Genomic DNA, 15945 nt, shown 5'->3' with positions numbered 1-15945 from the left:
CTTTAGAAATTAAAGTATCTGTTATTTACTAATTAATTAAATAGGCTAAAATTCCTCTTAGCACAACCTCCCTCCTTCAGTCCATTTTTAACAGTACGTCTTAAGGAAAAAGTGTTTACTTCAAAAGAGAACTAGAAGATCTGGAATTTTATGGTCAGGCTCACTAAAACAGGGGATTGAGAGAGTCTTCACTTCCTTTTTTAGAATAGCACAAATATTCTCTTGGACTCTACTTGGATACTACAAGACATGAATGGATACACTGTGCCTATTTATCCCCAAAGTCTCACACAAAATATACTGATATTAGTGTTTTTAAGGTCTGAGTAAATTTCAGTCTCAGAGAATGCACCAAGTATTATTTTGTCACTATTATTACTACTGTTATACTGTAGACAATGTAGGAAGCAAGAGATAAGTTAAAATATGAACAATAATAAAAGAGAGTGAGAACAATAAAGAGAAAACGATCTTCTTCATTGTACCATGATCTCTCTTTGCTCAACCCATCTCCTAACAACACCATTCAAAAAGTCAAACAACTTGTGGGTAGCTTGTTTGGCAGTTGGCTGAGCTGCAGTATGCTTACTGCAATAGCTCACCCACAGATGTTCGTGCCTGTGCTCCCGAAGCAGGCAGACTTCCAGGAGCACTTCTCACAGCTTTCACTTTGAGACAAAGTACTGCAGCAAGGACTAACTCTTCCACATAGGCTTAGGGCTTAATTCAGCTATTCTTTTCCTGCTGGAGRGGCCATTATGGCATTCTCAGTGTAGGCTAAAATCATAACCAGTTAGAATTATCGTAATAAAATTGTTGTATTATAAAAACTATTAAAACAACAATGTCCTACTTCATAAGAAACAATTATTATTCCTATTTTATCATATATTGTCTGAATGAAGGAATTATTGCCTTTCATTCAGCAAGGGACAGCTGGGATGGATAATTGTTATATTGTCTAGGGATGAGGACAAGGTTTAAGTCTGTCCAGGTAAGTCCCTTCACCAAATTCATGAGCACTGATCTGTCCGTGGGGAGTGCCTTTGTGAGGGTACCCAAGAGCTCAACCGAGAATCAATAACCCAAGCAATCACTTAAATCACTTACAGTACACCTAAGAATTAATACCTCATTACAGCATTGTTTTTTTCCTTTGTAATTGCATGACCTGTGATCAGCAGATCTCTGAAGTATTTGGAATGTCATCTGGGCAAAACTTTAAGATAGCATTTTCTTTTGTTATCTAGCGTCATTTTGTGGCTGCAGTTATGTTTCTGGTTTCAGTGAATAACTGTCTTTTCATAGTATCTTTTAGTGCCTTTCTTCTTGACTAAGTTACCATCTGTGGAGCTATAAATCATGATGAGTTAACATGATTTTCACATATATAAAAGGCCTACAAATGTGACTTGACGAGGCTATTGCAATTTCTTCATTACTTACCTTGATCACACCTGTTCCCTGAATGTGAGATAGAAGCATTTATAAACAGAGAGAAGATAGTAAAAAATAATTACAATKCAGCCAATTCTAGAAAGCCTTGTAAGCCTATTTCTTTAGACAAAAATGCAACAGAGTTTGTGAGACCTCTCATGGCTAAAAAGCTTTTAAATAAATACATGGTGGGAGACAGGAAGAGAATAACAGTTCTATCAGAAATGTTCTATGAATTTGAGAAAACCTTGATCAAAAGATATAAGATGCATTATTTATTTATTAAGGGATAGTGATTTAAAGAATATTTTGGCTTCATTTACCCTGTTTTGAGGAACAGGAACTTTGTGGATTAGGTTGGCACCTGTCCACCTAAACTAGAAGAAAGACTGAATACAATTGTGTTGCTCTAGGGAACCCCAGCAGGAAACTAACCTCTGCCAGCCCATTTTCTGATGTAACTTATTTTCTCTCACTGGTCTGCAATCTGGAGGCCACATGAATGGAAACAGAGGGCAGCTTATTGGCACCTGTTCTGCTGGTTATGGTTATTTTTACGGTACAAGTAAGTAGTGCATGTAGAATCATAGGGACACACTAGAATGTAGCAGGCATCTTTTTGCTGCAGAGCAAGAAGTGATAGACTTAAGAAAAGTAACCTACATCTGAAAGAGTGAAAAGAAAAAAAACATCTGACATACAAGATAAAGAACACGGCAGAAGGAAACCAAAGAAAGGAAGAGCAAGGGTGACTAGCAAACTTTAATAATTTGGCTTTTTATCATTTTGGGAGGCTATTTCTGGAGTGGCTGTTTTGCGTGAGGATCCCAACCTCCATAAACTCACAGAAGGAAAATTTTGGAGAGCTCTGAAAGAGAGCATCAGTCATGCGGGCATTTAGCCAATACCATCATTGGGCGCCATGAATGTCAGGTGTTGTTCAAAAACTAATTAGTGTGTTTTCCTTTCCAATACTTCATCAAAAGAATATTTCATTACTATGCAAATGGAGTTAATTCACAATGCAGACTAATTGAATTCTCATAAAAAAAAAAAAAATCTATATAGGCCCTTATCTTAACTTGTTGAACAATAAATACTAACCTAACTTTAAAAGGCAGAATTCATTTTAGATAGCAAGACATATTTACAGCTTTTTTTTTTATTATTATTATTTCAGATACTTTGAGTTCAAAAGTAATTTATTTCAATACCCCTGTTAAGACTGGATTGGCATTTGCTGGAGTGTCACCCGCCAGGCTGATAGTTACTGAACGAACTACTCCATTGCCTTAAGTGAAAACAGACCAATTAATACCTATCTCCATCATGTGCCTTTTAAATAATCTGTTTCTGCTATATGGACATCCCCTTTTCCTGCTTCCCAGCAGCATTTTCAGCAAGACTTCAAACCAGTGAATGGCTTCATAATGTGAGCAACCTCTATCACCTTTGTCAGTACAATTATACCAATTAACTCTGTCTCCTGCCTGAAGTTTTTCTCCAAATGAATATTTGTTGATATTTTGATTTTTCATTTGAAAAAAGTAACTATTACATTTAGACAATCTAATGCCTTTTTACAATGTTTGAGCTTCCCACTAAGTTTGAAGACTGGTTGAATTGACCTCTGCTTCATGAGTTCTGTAAACTAATACATCTTTGCTTTTAGCCCACCAAAAAATAGTTTGCTAAAAAAAATCTCATTAGATCTAATGAGTCAATGGGAAACATCCCTTCACACCCCGTTTAGAGCATGCTATAGCTCCCTTGCAGCTCAAAGTAGTCAGTTTTATATCTTTAAAAATCAAGGTATAGAAGTGTTGGTGTACCTCCCAGTCTTTTGTGGCATAGAATCAAAATCTGGGAAACTGCACAGCTTTGCACAGAAGCAGTTTGAGTTCATATTTTCAGGAAGAAGCATTTTTTCATGAGGTTCTATTAAGAACTACTTATTTAGATCCTGTGGCAGGCATATTTATTTATGAAAATATGCAAAAGTGACTATAAATTTTAAGTCACTCTTTGCAAATCTCATGACTGCAGAATAACTTGGCAAGGGACGAAGGAAGGGGTAATGAGACTGTGAAGGTGGATATTGTGCGAATGCAAAGAGGAGGAGCAGAATGAATCTGAATCTGAGTAAATRGGAATCGGATTGTCTACTGCCAAACAAAAAATCTGTAAAACAAAATCACTGCTAAGTGTTTTATACTGTACCAAAGTACAATAAAACAGGTTCTGTGCACCAGTGAATTGGGACAAAAGAATAAACAGAGAAAAGGATTTCATTTAGCTTAAGATCATCAGAAATTATCATTCTCTTCTCTCTCTATYATATTTCAAGTTTCAAAAACAAAGAAACATTTTTGCCCTCACTTACCGGAATGAAATTCACTTCATGACCTGTAATACTGTTTGCTTTGAAATATAATTGAAATAAGGACAAAGTAAAATTACAGAACAGCAAGGCAAGCACTCACTACATTTTTGCTATTTGAAATTACTGCAAAAAACTCAGTGGTGCAAGATGCACAGACTGAGGAAAATGCTAAATTATTCATTATATTTGCATTAAATGGTTTCAGAAACCAGAGTTGGTAAAATACACACAACACTTAACACACCTTTAAATTCTTTTTATATTGGTGATACTTGTTCCAGCACCTCAGAGATGTACTTTTTCAGTGCAGACTAAATTATCTGCCTCTAGTTTTTCTCTCTTTCCAAGATTAGCAGAAAGGTGTATAGTCTTCCATTCTCACGGGAAGCATGCATACTTTCACACACCTCCAAGCACACTGCCTTGAATTGCTTTTTAAACAGAGCCTACAAAACTGAGAATTATTAGACAAAACATGTATTAAAATGTCTCTTGTTTTCTTAGGTTTCATTGCTCAGTTTGCTATTTAGAAGTTCATCTCACTCCTATGGAAGTGCATAGTGAAACTCCCATTGATTTCTATTTGAAAACCTCTTTATAGCATTAATTAAAATATAGCTGCTGAACAAAGGAAATTAGGGCTGCACCGTGCTATTAGTGGAYGCTATGTTGCTGGATGTGCTCTATATTTCTACAAGATTGTAGAAATTGTGGCTAAAAGTGAGATCTTTCCTGCCTTTGCTTATGTTGGCATATCTTCTGCAGAGTGCCTTAAATTTTGGCTGAGTCAAAATATCTGAGTTCAAATGTAAATGCAGGACATCCTTTAAAAATCTGAATGGACTGTAGTGATTCATATTTGAACATCTGAGGAAGGAATGAAGATAGATAGAAAGGTTTGATAGAAAGTCCTGTTTGGTATCCTCTGTCAGGGATGCTTATATCAAGTAAGATCCTCTTTCAGGGACACTTATATCAAGTAAAAGGGCCGATATGCTCATTTTTCTCAAATTTCAGATAGGCTAAAAATGCTATTACCTGACCCAGTGCCATTTCCTCATCTTCTATCAACTACCCAGCTAGCTACTCATCTCTTGCTCCTAAATATCTCTGTTACTGTGGGATATGATCTCCAGCTCGTCTCTATCCATTGTTTCAGAGCTCTGCTACTGCTTATTTAATACTCTGCTCCAGTGACCTTCACTATCTCCCTGCTTTTACACCCTTCACCCTTGAATGATTTTATTGGCTCTGATTCATTTGAAGAGGATGATGACACTAGTGAAAATGTACCCATTCAGAAAGAAGACAGCCTGAACAGTCACACTAAAAGTTTTACATGAGGCACTCAATCTCACAGAGGAAATGGCTGAGATCTGTCAGAACAGTGAACCACTCCATGTGAAACTGGCTCCAAAAAGCTAGATGACATTCCTGATCATCTTTCTCCTGCTTCTCTATCCTTCTCCTATTTAAACTGCATATCTTCCTGAAATTCCATTTTATATCCATACATATATTATAATAATTATAGGGAAAATTACCTTTTATGGAATACATCCTTGACAAATAGCAGGCTATGGCTTTTAATTGCCATTTCTTTACAACCATAACCATCAGAATTATGTTTTCTTTTATTTGTTAAAAAAAGGCCAAAAAAGTATTCCTGTCTCTGCTTTCTGAGAAAATGCTTTTTGAAGCTCAACATATTTCATATCTGCCCAACTCCTGAAGAAGTATTTAATAAAGATGCATCTGAACAAAAATATTTAATTCAGACTAAGAACATATTTTAAAAAAATGTTTTGCTGATGTATAATTCAAATGTCTCTAAATTTTATATTGATTGGTCTCCAGTTTTTCTGGTCTTATTGGAGTTGGCTTATCAAAATCAATATTGTGGAGATTTGCAACCAAATGAAAAGCTAATGAACCATTTCAGGGCATTGTGAGTGAATAAGATCAGGAAATCCTAGTTACTTCTTGCTCAAACTAACAAAAATTGAAATCTCAGCACTTTTTGTCAAGAATTTGAATTCTTCACTGCAAGTTATACCTATGGTCAATTTTCAGTGTAAAAATATTTTCATTTTATGTTCTACTTCTCTAAAATTTCTGTGCAACTACACTCTCTATTAAAGGAAATTTAGAAGTATATTTAAGTAGTAGAAACAATAAAATTGTTTCTCATTTCCACACTATTGATATAGTATTGATTAAAATATTATTAGTAAACAGAGCTTTTCTCCCCATCTTAACTGAAAAAATTCCCTTGAGGCATATGATTCTGGCTACCATTTTTTCATTTGAGAAAGGAGATAATGGACTAGTTGTGGTTTCATAAATTCTGGGACTTCCACAAAAAAAAAGGATAAGAGAGCAAAAAAAAACTTCACTGCACTTCAAAGCACTTCACAACTAGAACAAATTCAACTAATAAATACAGACTCTCTATGTTGGAAAGAGACTGAGAAACTCAAGCCGTTATAGCCTCTTCGAGTGGAGCACCACCCACAGATCCATCAACTATATCCTTATTGTGCAAATAAGGATAAATAATAAATAATAAATAATAAATAATATTGTGCAAATAAGGATAAATAAATATAAATAAAAATATAAATAAAATAATAAAAAATAAATAACAATAAATAAATAATGATAAATAAATAATGATAAATAATAAATAGTAAATGGTAGATAATAAATAATAAATAATAAATAATAAATAATAAATAATAAATAATAGATAAGTAATAAGTAATAAATAATAAATAATTATATTTGTATTATATTTATAATAAAATTACATTTTATTATAAATAAAATAATATAAATATAAATATAAATATAAATAATATTGTTTGAATTAAGTTGCCCAAATATCTGAGATCTCCATAGCCCAAGTGATTCCCACAGCACTGCCATTATATCCTGTTCTTGTATACTAACATTGATGTAGTATACTGTGTAGTACTGTGGGAGGTTTTTCCATGCTTTAAATTAGAACAGCAGGATTTGCCCCTTAAAGTATCAGCAAGATTGGCATATGTTTTCTGCATCCATTTGGCCAGTCCACAATAAACTGCCTAGTGCTCCATCAGAGTTTGTAATTGATTGGCCAGTAAACAGCTTGTTGATAATAACATATTCTAGCCATCTGATGTTTTGAACAATCTAGTAGCAATCTGCAGCAAAGCTATTTATGCTATGTTCCCTGCACTGGGCATGGGTCCAGCTTTTACCACCACCAAGAGGAACAAAGAAGCAGGAGATCTGTCATAATCTTCAGAGGTATTATGAATGATTTTAAGGATTTCATAGCCTCTTTGGCCTCTAGTAGAGGACTCAAAGCTTTGAAAGTAAAAATTTAAATGTTTATCTYTCAGCAGAAGTARCTCTATATTTTTTCTTTTCTTGTATTGAGTTACTTCTGCTGAAAGATAAACATTTAAAGGATATCAGGTGATTTACAGAGATACTAGAGTTTTCAGGGAATAGTGTGAAGCTAAATTGGTCATGTTCAGTGACCCCCGGTTGGTCAGCAGGGCCTTTTAACACTGAGCCTGAAATATGAATAGGTCTTTGACTATGAAMAATCCCCGCCTATTCATATTACTTTGTGTCCATCCCATTGACCCATGTATCCTTTCCAAGAAAATAAGATCATGGGGAAGTTTGGTCTATGGATATTTGTGTGTTTGTCTACATGCATGGCGTTAGGATTCATATCATATCATTAGCAAACTCGCTCAGGGAGCACTCCATCCCTTCATCCAGGTCGTTGATGAATAAGTTGAACAGGACTGGACTGAGGACTGACCCCTGGGGAACAGCGCTAACTACAGGACTCCRACTGGAATCTGCACCACTGATCACCACCACCCTCTCAGGCTTGGAGACCTAAGGATTTTMGTATCCTCAGGTCAAATGATATAAATTTAACCATTGATAAGAAAAGACTAGATCATAGTATCACAAGTCAGGACACAGAAGCAACCCAACTTGTAAATCTCATTCTGGAGTTCCTGGATTAGAGAAAGTGTATTGCACTGGACTCCTGAAAGAATAGCAGGGCAAGGTCAGGAACAAGTTCCTGCAGATAGCTAGTGGACATTCTGGGGTAGATTTTTGACAGACCTGACACGCCCAGCACAAAACAGGAAGCCAAGCCAATTGTGTTCAAAGTACTATCTAAATTTAGACAGTGCCGTGATTATACAGCAGCATGGCAGGGATTGAGGGACATTGTGTTTGGATGTCCATATCAAAGACACATTTCCATTTTAAAGGTGAATATATGTTTTAGTTGTTAGAGAAGTATATTCTGCAAATAATTATCAGGCCTAATAATGATCTGTGTTGTGTTGTATCAATCAAGTTGCAGGGACTTTAATAGACTTATTTGCCTTTTTTATAACACCATAAATGAGTTTTTTTTTTTTCCCAGTGTCTGATAGACTAATACTGTATTAGAGTACATATAAGATAAAAAAAAAGAAACCAGCTCTTCAGTAATTCCACTGCTAGCACTAGTACACAATCTTTTCAACAATCTTCTAAATAGCTTTTTTTTCTTGAATTTCCTCYTAAATTCTTAAAAACAAGGACAAGATTCCAGTGTCACTAGGTATCATGATGAAGTCCATTAGTATAATAATATTGTCCCCACTAAAAGAAAATTTGAAGTCTYCCATAAACCTTAAAACTTATTTTCCTGTATATCATCATGATGCTATATTTCAATGTGTTAAAAATATCTTCCCTGCTCACATCTTTTCCTAATTAATTAAGTGCAAGAAAATTAAAAAAAAAAAACAGAATTCTACCTAAATAACTTATTTGTAGAAGTATCTGTGAAGACTCTACCATTTGTACAGACTAGAAATTAACTCTCTTCTTTTCACTTTTTTTTTGTTGTTTTGTTTTATAAATACTTATCTGAAATTAATCTCGCCATTAAATATTCACTGGAGCTTTTCATACTTTGGCAGCACATTGGCTATATCCCAGTTCCCCTTTTTTATTGTTTTTCTTTCTTTCTTTCTTTTTACAGATCCTTCAGCTCAGCTGTTCCATATAGTCTGCCAACATTTTTAGATGGTTGCTTTCATTATTATTTAATGTGTGTTGGTTTCAGCAAATATTGTAACTACAACTGTTGCTTATTCTGTGTCCCTTTTTTCCCCATAGTCAGTCAACTGGCAACATTCCAACCCCTTTTTAATTTCCTATGACTAGAAAGCTATGCATGCAAGGTCTGCTCAGTCTTTCAGATGTTTGACATCATTATTATTTAATATGCTCCTTCAAAAAATGTTGTCGCCACAGCATTTCCTGACAGCTTTACAGTGCTGCTACTTCATTGAATAAAGCTGTAATTATATTTAAAAATGTATTTTATTTTGTAAATAGACCTTAAGAATATTCAGAATTTCACTTGGTGCACAACTACTTCCCTCTATGTCCTGGAATTTTATAAGAGATTGGGTTACAACAAGATAACTACAAATTAGTTATCTTTTCTGCTTTTCCTGACAATAGCTATATTGAAAGCCTAATATACTTCTCCTGATTTCCTAGAAAATAATAGTCATTACAAGCCTAGGCAATGGATGCAGATAATGAATTGTAAGTAGAACAGAGTATAGACAACTTTGTTTCAGCAATGTTGATTCAAATTTACTACTTCCTTTCCAAAAACCTAGGGATAAGTAGGTTTCCTAAAGATATTGAATCTTTATCTTGACTATTTAAGTAAACCAAAATCAGGCAGTGATTCAAATTCTGTCTAAAATGTTTGGATCTACAAAGACCTGGGAGAATTTTCAAGCATGTGAATTTTTAAGATTTTTTTTTTTAAGCTGATGCTCTTATGTAAAATATGCAGACATCTTTATCAATAATGCACTAAGAAAATGCAGAAGTTTATATATCCCAAACTCTTTTGCTGAGTATCTGTCTCTCTATTTATCCTGCTAGGATACATGTCAGTTCTTCTAGGTATTTTGAAACTACCCTAAAGGCAATTTCACTAAATTTGATTAGGGTTTTAAATTCCAAAAATATCCTACTGTATATCCCGACCTCAAATTCCTATTCTTTTCCTCCTCTTCTTCTCTCTTTTCATTCAGGACTGAAATGAGAGTGAACCTTATTTTCTAGGGAAAATCTCTTTCCTTAGGAAGAAGGAAAAGAGATTTCTCTTAGTCTGCAACATTAAAAAGCAATATAACCAAAAGGACAGGGACGAGATTATAAAGGTGTGTTAATGGAAAAGAAGACTTTGCAAATTGATGACATTGGAGATCTACCATTTTGTAGTACAGATAGAAGTATTTCTTTCAAATCATTTAACAGTCATAGCTAACCTGGAATCTCTTTATACAAGATGCTCTAAAGATCTCTGTCCATTATAACTGAAAGGCTATGGTCCAGGTCCCACCTCAATCACAGCAAAATCTTTTGCCATAGAGTAATAACTACCAGTTCAGGAAAAGGTTCTTTCCAAAGGAGCATTTGAGCCCATGAACTGGCACAGGAACTGGGGACTCCTTAAGACCCACAGTACACTACTGTAAGTGCAGGATCTTGCCTTTCCTGTCATCATCACAGGCAGGGCATACACTGTAGACAAAGCACCATTTTAACATATATATATATATATCTTGCCTATTCAGTTCTTCCTGGGGAAAAGATGAGAGAGAGGCAGAGAAAAACCCCATGTAACAGATATTAATAGTGTTCTATGYACTTTTAGAAGTTATTCAAACTTTATTGTTTTGATAGCCATGTGTGATTCTATTCAGAAATATAAAGCAACTGTAGGTAAACTTCTCTACCTAGACCTATATCACATCTAACCCAGGCATTTGTGTTTCATATGATGAAAAATGAGTCTTAACTGGCTACTACATTTCAAGATAGTTTCTTTTCATCATTATAATTGCACAATATTTATAGATTTGAATTCCATTAGCTGCAGTCTGCAAGCTGAAGTAAGAGATAGGTCATTTTGCATCAAGCAGCATCAGATTYCAAGTCATCACCTGTAACCTGCTGTGACAGTTATGCCATTATGCAAATTAACACAACGTTCCGTGAATTTGAAATTAAAAAAATCCTCATATCAGGAAAACGTATTCAATCTGCATTTCTGTCGGATATTTATCAGACTGGGTATCTACTAGAAGCAATTATTTGAATTATGCATGAATATTTCAATAATTCAGTACCTACACATCTCTAATAAAGCAATTAAGTTCTACCTGTCTAAAAGAAGACTTTTCAAACTTAACACAAAGATATAGCATAAGTAGATATTCACAAACTAAGAACATGCCATTGTTTATTTGTATTTTCCATTTTCAGTTCACTAAGCACTGTCCCATTTGCATTGAAAACAGAATATCCTACAAATATTCCTTTCAGCTATACTGTTTAGTTTTTAAGTTTTGTTTTCATCTGTAAAATTACCACCAAATTTGTTTACATCAAACAGGAATTATATAAATTAAATTCCTACTATAAGCTACCTTAAAAAAATGTTAAGGTTGAAAAGTGCTTAAATTAAGAACTACCAAAATTAAGGGTGTCTCTGTAACTTGTATTCATGTACACCTTTCTTCTTCTTGTGAATTTATGCTGTTTTTAGTTGTTTCTAATTGCAAGATCTTCTAAAAACATCTTCTCCAATCYGTGCTCCATTCATTGGACAGAAACAGTGATGCTTATAATGAAATATAGATACATACATACAAAACAGTTATACTATTCATATTAAAAAGCAATATTTTAATTTTCATCATTCAATGTTCCACTTCATTCATGTTTTAGTGCTCTTTTCACTCCTAATACATAATTATCATATTAATCATGAGCTTTGATATGGATTCTCAGTTTCACATCTTATTGACAAACCTCCAAAGGAAACATAGTCCCTGAAGTCGCGTCATAGTTGGATAGGAGAAAAAAAAAACAGAATGTGATCATCAAACATAAGTTTGGGGACAATTAATTGACAGTTTGGGGACAGGTTCCAGCCTCAGGATAGTTTTATCTGGCCACAGAAAATGCCTATACATTTCCCATTACACATTAAGCCTAAGGAATTAGCTATACTTGTTAGATGGTGTCAGTGGGATGAGAGGTAGCATGTATAGGCTGGTTAGCTGCAAAGGGAGTTTGTATGGTAAGAGAATTAGATTGCATTTTGTTTTGCTCTGAGGTAAAAGGATATATTTAGGAGTTTCTCTGGCCTGAGAAAGTTTTTTTTTTTTTTTTTTTTTTTTTTTTTTTTTTTTTTTTTTTTTTTTTTTTTTTTTTTTTTTTNCCTATTAGAAGTAGTCACAAATATAAATGTAGAAAATTAACACCGGAAATTCAAATGATCCACTACAGGCTCCATACCTACAGTTTCTGGTGGTTAAAGAATCAGGAGGATGAAAAATAGCTCATCTTTTTTTTTTTTTTTGGACTCTTAATGATTCATTTTACTACTGCATTTTCTCTTGTGTTTACCTTGTCACTGTTTTCATTTTCATTCAGATTTATACCAAATATGTAAATGCAGTCCCAACACATTAAAAAGCACATATATTTAGAATGTTAAACATTCACTGTACATCAGAAATGCTCTAGAGTTTCTCCCTACAGAGTTTTCCTATCTAAAGTTAATGAGTTTTAATGTACGGTTTCCTTGTACCTTGCCTTTCTCTGCACATCAATCTGTTCCTGGCATCTGTCAAGCAAGCAGTAACAGGGAAATATTCTCTGGGGCTGYCAGTGAAACGACACCTTTCTCCTTTATTGGAGTTTGAAAATAATGCCCATATTTCTCTGACTTCTTCGAGTACAGTATGTGTGCCTTATAAAACCAAGACCATCTGCCCAGGTACACTCTTGTGAACCAATGACACATAAAAGATTTTATCTGATCCCTGATGTTAAATGTTACTACATTAGACTATGAAGCCTCCACTTAGCAATATGACTTATCTTGCACATCTAGCTTTCAAAGAAGATGGTTAAATAGAACAGTGAATACGGTTATTACATCTAATATCTGTGTTATCACAACCAATTATTACAATCAAAAGCTCTGATTTAGGAAGAGCAATGCAATCAAAATTCCAATAAAGGTTTGGCCAATAAAGATTTAGCACTGAGTCACTGCATGACAGATGACCCTATTGAAACTGTATGCATTTTAGCATTTTTAGATATTTATAAATATATCTCTAGGCAGCATCTAGACTTGTACTTACCCTGCAATTAATCAAGCAAGTCCCAAGGAGTTTTAATTTTGAAACTAGTAAATATGTTGTGTTTTTCTGGACCAAAAAAAMCAGAAATGTTGGAAATTAAGAAAGACATCTATTTAAGAACAGGGATAGGTGAGTCATTCTCAGTTCTTCAGTTATGATACTGTAAAATGGAGGTACTGAAATTTTTGTCTCACTTACTGTAAGGAAGTTAATCCACACCTGCAATATGCTAGAATCTTACATTGGAAGATATATGTGSATTTACAGGAGATTTTTGTGCTTTTAGAATTTTGTAGCCTTCTGTAAGAGATGGAAAAAGTTTTCTGTCAAACTTCATTGATTGCTCCTGATTGAGGAATCATTCTTCATTCTGAAAAGTTAGACAGAAAATAGGAGTTTGATTTAACCCACAATGTTTGTTTCTGATATCCATKTTTTCTCTCTAGGCAATTATAAAAGTAACAAATGTCAAGGCAACACACTTTACTAACAATATCAGAATTTTTTATATAATAGTTTAAACACTATTAAGAAGTTTTCTTTTTCAGCTAATTACCCCTGTCACTACACCTTCAAGTATTATCACTATGAATGGTTTCACTTTTACCTGGGTGTTTCTATCTTCTGTAATACATTTTCTGCAACCTTATTCATAGTAATAATTATAAACTACAGACTGATATATGATACTGAATACTGAAAGAAATAACATATATTGAGAATTAAATTCACAATAAGGGGAAATATACAATCCTTTATAATTAATAACTATTATTTTTTTCCTAGGGGATGTGTTGAAATTATAATCAAAGAACAAATGAGGATACAACAAGATCTCTGGTGGGAAAGAACATAATAATGTACTTAAGCACCATTGTCTTTGATAGGTCTAAAATGTATTGGCTAAGTGTTTTCCAGAATAAAAACAATTAATTTAGTTGGTGCCRAAGTGTCTCATTTTTATAAAAGCTACAATGATGGGTACACTGTAACATAAATTTCTTCCTAAAAAAAAAATGTAGATCTGGTATTTCCTAAATAATTCAAGTCRTAATAATTAGGGAGATCTGTAATGTTTTCATACTAGGAATTCCTTTTATACCTTAATTTTTGCATAAATAAAGCTGTATTTGTAGTTGCACCAGAAAAATGTATTTTAATACTTTCCATACCAAATCAACCAAAAAGAGAAGGGTAAATTTCATGGAAGTCTAGAATGACTGAAAATTTTTAAGTCTGAATAATTTTGTCTCTCCCAGTACCACAGGCAGACTCAAATCCTATGGACTACTTTATAAAAGCAGACTCTTACAACTTATAACCAAGCCAATATCTTAGCCACCACATGGATTAAAATGCAAGGAAGAACTTTAAGGGAGTCAGCAATTCACCTAAGCTTTAAGTTTAGATGCTTTATCCAGATAGGATCAGCTGTGGGCACACCAATTTCTGTAATATAAATGAGAAAAAAAAAAAAAAAAAAAAAAAAAAGTACTTTCACCCCATTCTGTTGATTGATAGTCTCATGCTTTTGCAAAAGTTATCTATTTATAAGTGGTTAAGTCCACGGAAAAGCTTTCAGCCTCATACTAATAGCGTGGGACAGCTATAAGACATTTGAATTCTTCCATTAACCCATCTAGTAAAATTTGTACAAGTGGTACCTAAAAGTTGTGTCCCTGCTTCAACACTGAAAGTAAGGAAGCAAACCATGTCAGCATAAGTCACTTAAAGAACAACATCTGTGCTTGTCTTGCTCGTAGTTCTCTTATACCTCAGACATCCTGAATAATCGAGCCTGCTGGATGTGTACCAAGTTATCTATCTCTAACGGCTGGTATGCTGTAAATTCATATAGAAAAGTATTATATTCTACTGAGCTGCTGCAGTTCCCTAGATAAAACGGTATATTTTCCACAGATTTTCCTGTCAGCTTCAACCTGAAGGTAGGATTTAGGAAGGTTACATTTCTCAGCACTCAGACAGTTGGAAGAGATTTTTCAGTACCTCTTAGTACTCCCTCCTTGTACACTATTTTTTTTTCAGCCCTAAAAAAAAAAAAATCATTTATTGTGGTTATAAGATTTTGCAGTAACAGTTCCAGAAATGTTGTCTTGAGGCCTCTCATTCTCAGAAGACCCGATAAGTTACTTCTCTGCTTGGAAAATAGCAGCAGTTTTAGGTTTCAGCAGTCTTCTAGCAGCCTTCCAGCACGCATTGAAGAAATTTGGTAGATTTCTTTTTACAGGCTCATTATTTAATGTTTGCTCTTTCACTTTCTTTTGACCACTGTTTCGAGCTGAGCTATTTTCTTTTCTTTTTTTAAAAAAAAAGGACAAAGAAATATCAGTCTCTAAAACTGATGCCTCAGAAGACTGCACAGAAAAAAAAACACAGATACCAACAGTCTAATGGCTGAATAGATGTATTCTTTGTGTACTCAAAATGTATTGAAAAGAAGAAAAAAAAATAAAAGGATTTATTTTATTTTGAACAAATCTGAGTAGCTCAGTAGATGAGAAATAATACACAGGGTCTGAAAGGTCCAAAACTTGTGATTAGAAAGCTTCATTCCAGATCTATTGCTACATCTAAGTAGCCAGGTATATATTGTTACAAACCTCCTGATTCATCTCCTTTCATTAGAAAACTTTGAATAACAAGGACAAAAAAAAGACTTATGTTCTTTCTTTCTCTCTCTTTCTTTCTTTCTTTCTCTCTTTCTTTCTTTCTTTCTTTCTTTCTTTCTTTCTTTCTTTCTTTCTTTCTTTCTTTCTTTCTTTCTTTCTCTCTCTCTCTCTCTCTCTCTCTCTCTCTCTCTCCTTTTCTTTTCTTTTCTTTTCTTTTCTTTTCTTTTCT

This window comes from Nothoprocta perdicaria, unplaced genomic scaffold (assembly GCF_003342845.1).
Source record: "Nothoprocta perdicaria isolate Ctin4 unplaced genomic scaffold, notPer1 scaffold_145, whole genome shotgun sequence".
Taxonomy (NCBI): Eukaryota; Metazoa; Chordata; class Aves; order Tinamiformes; family Tinamidae; genus Nothoprocta; species Nothoprocta perdicaria.
The sequence above is the reverse complement of the archived record's forward strand: the minus strand, read 5'-3'. Positions refer to the sequence as shown.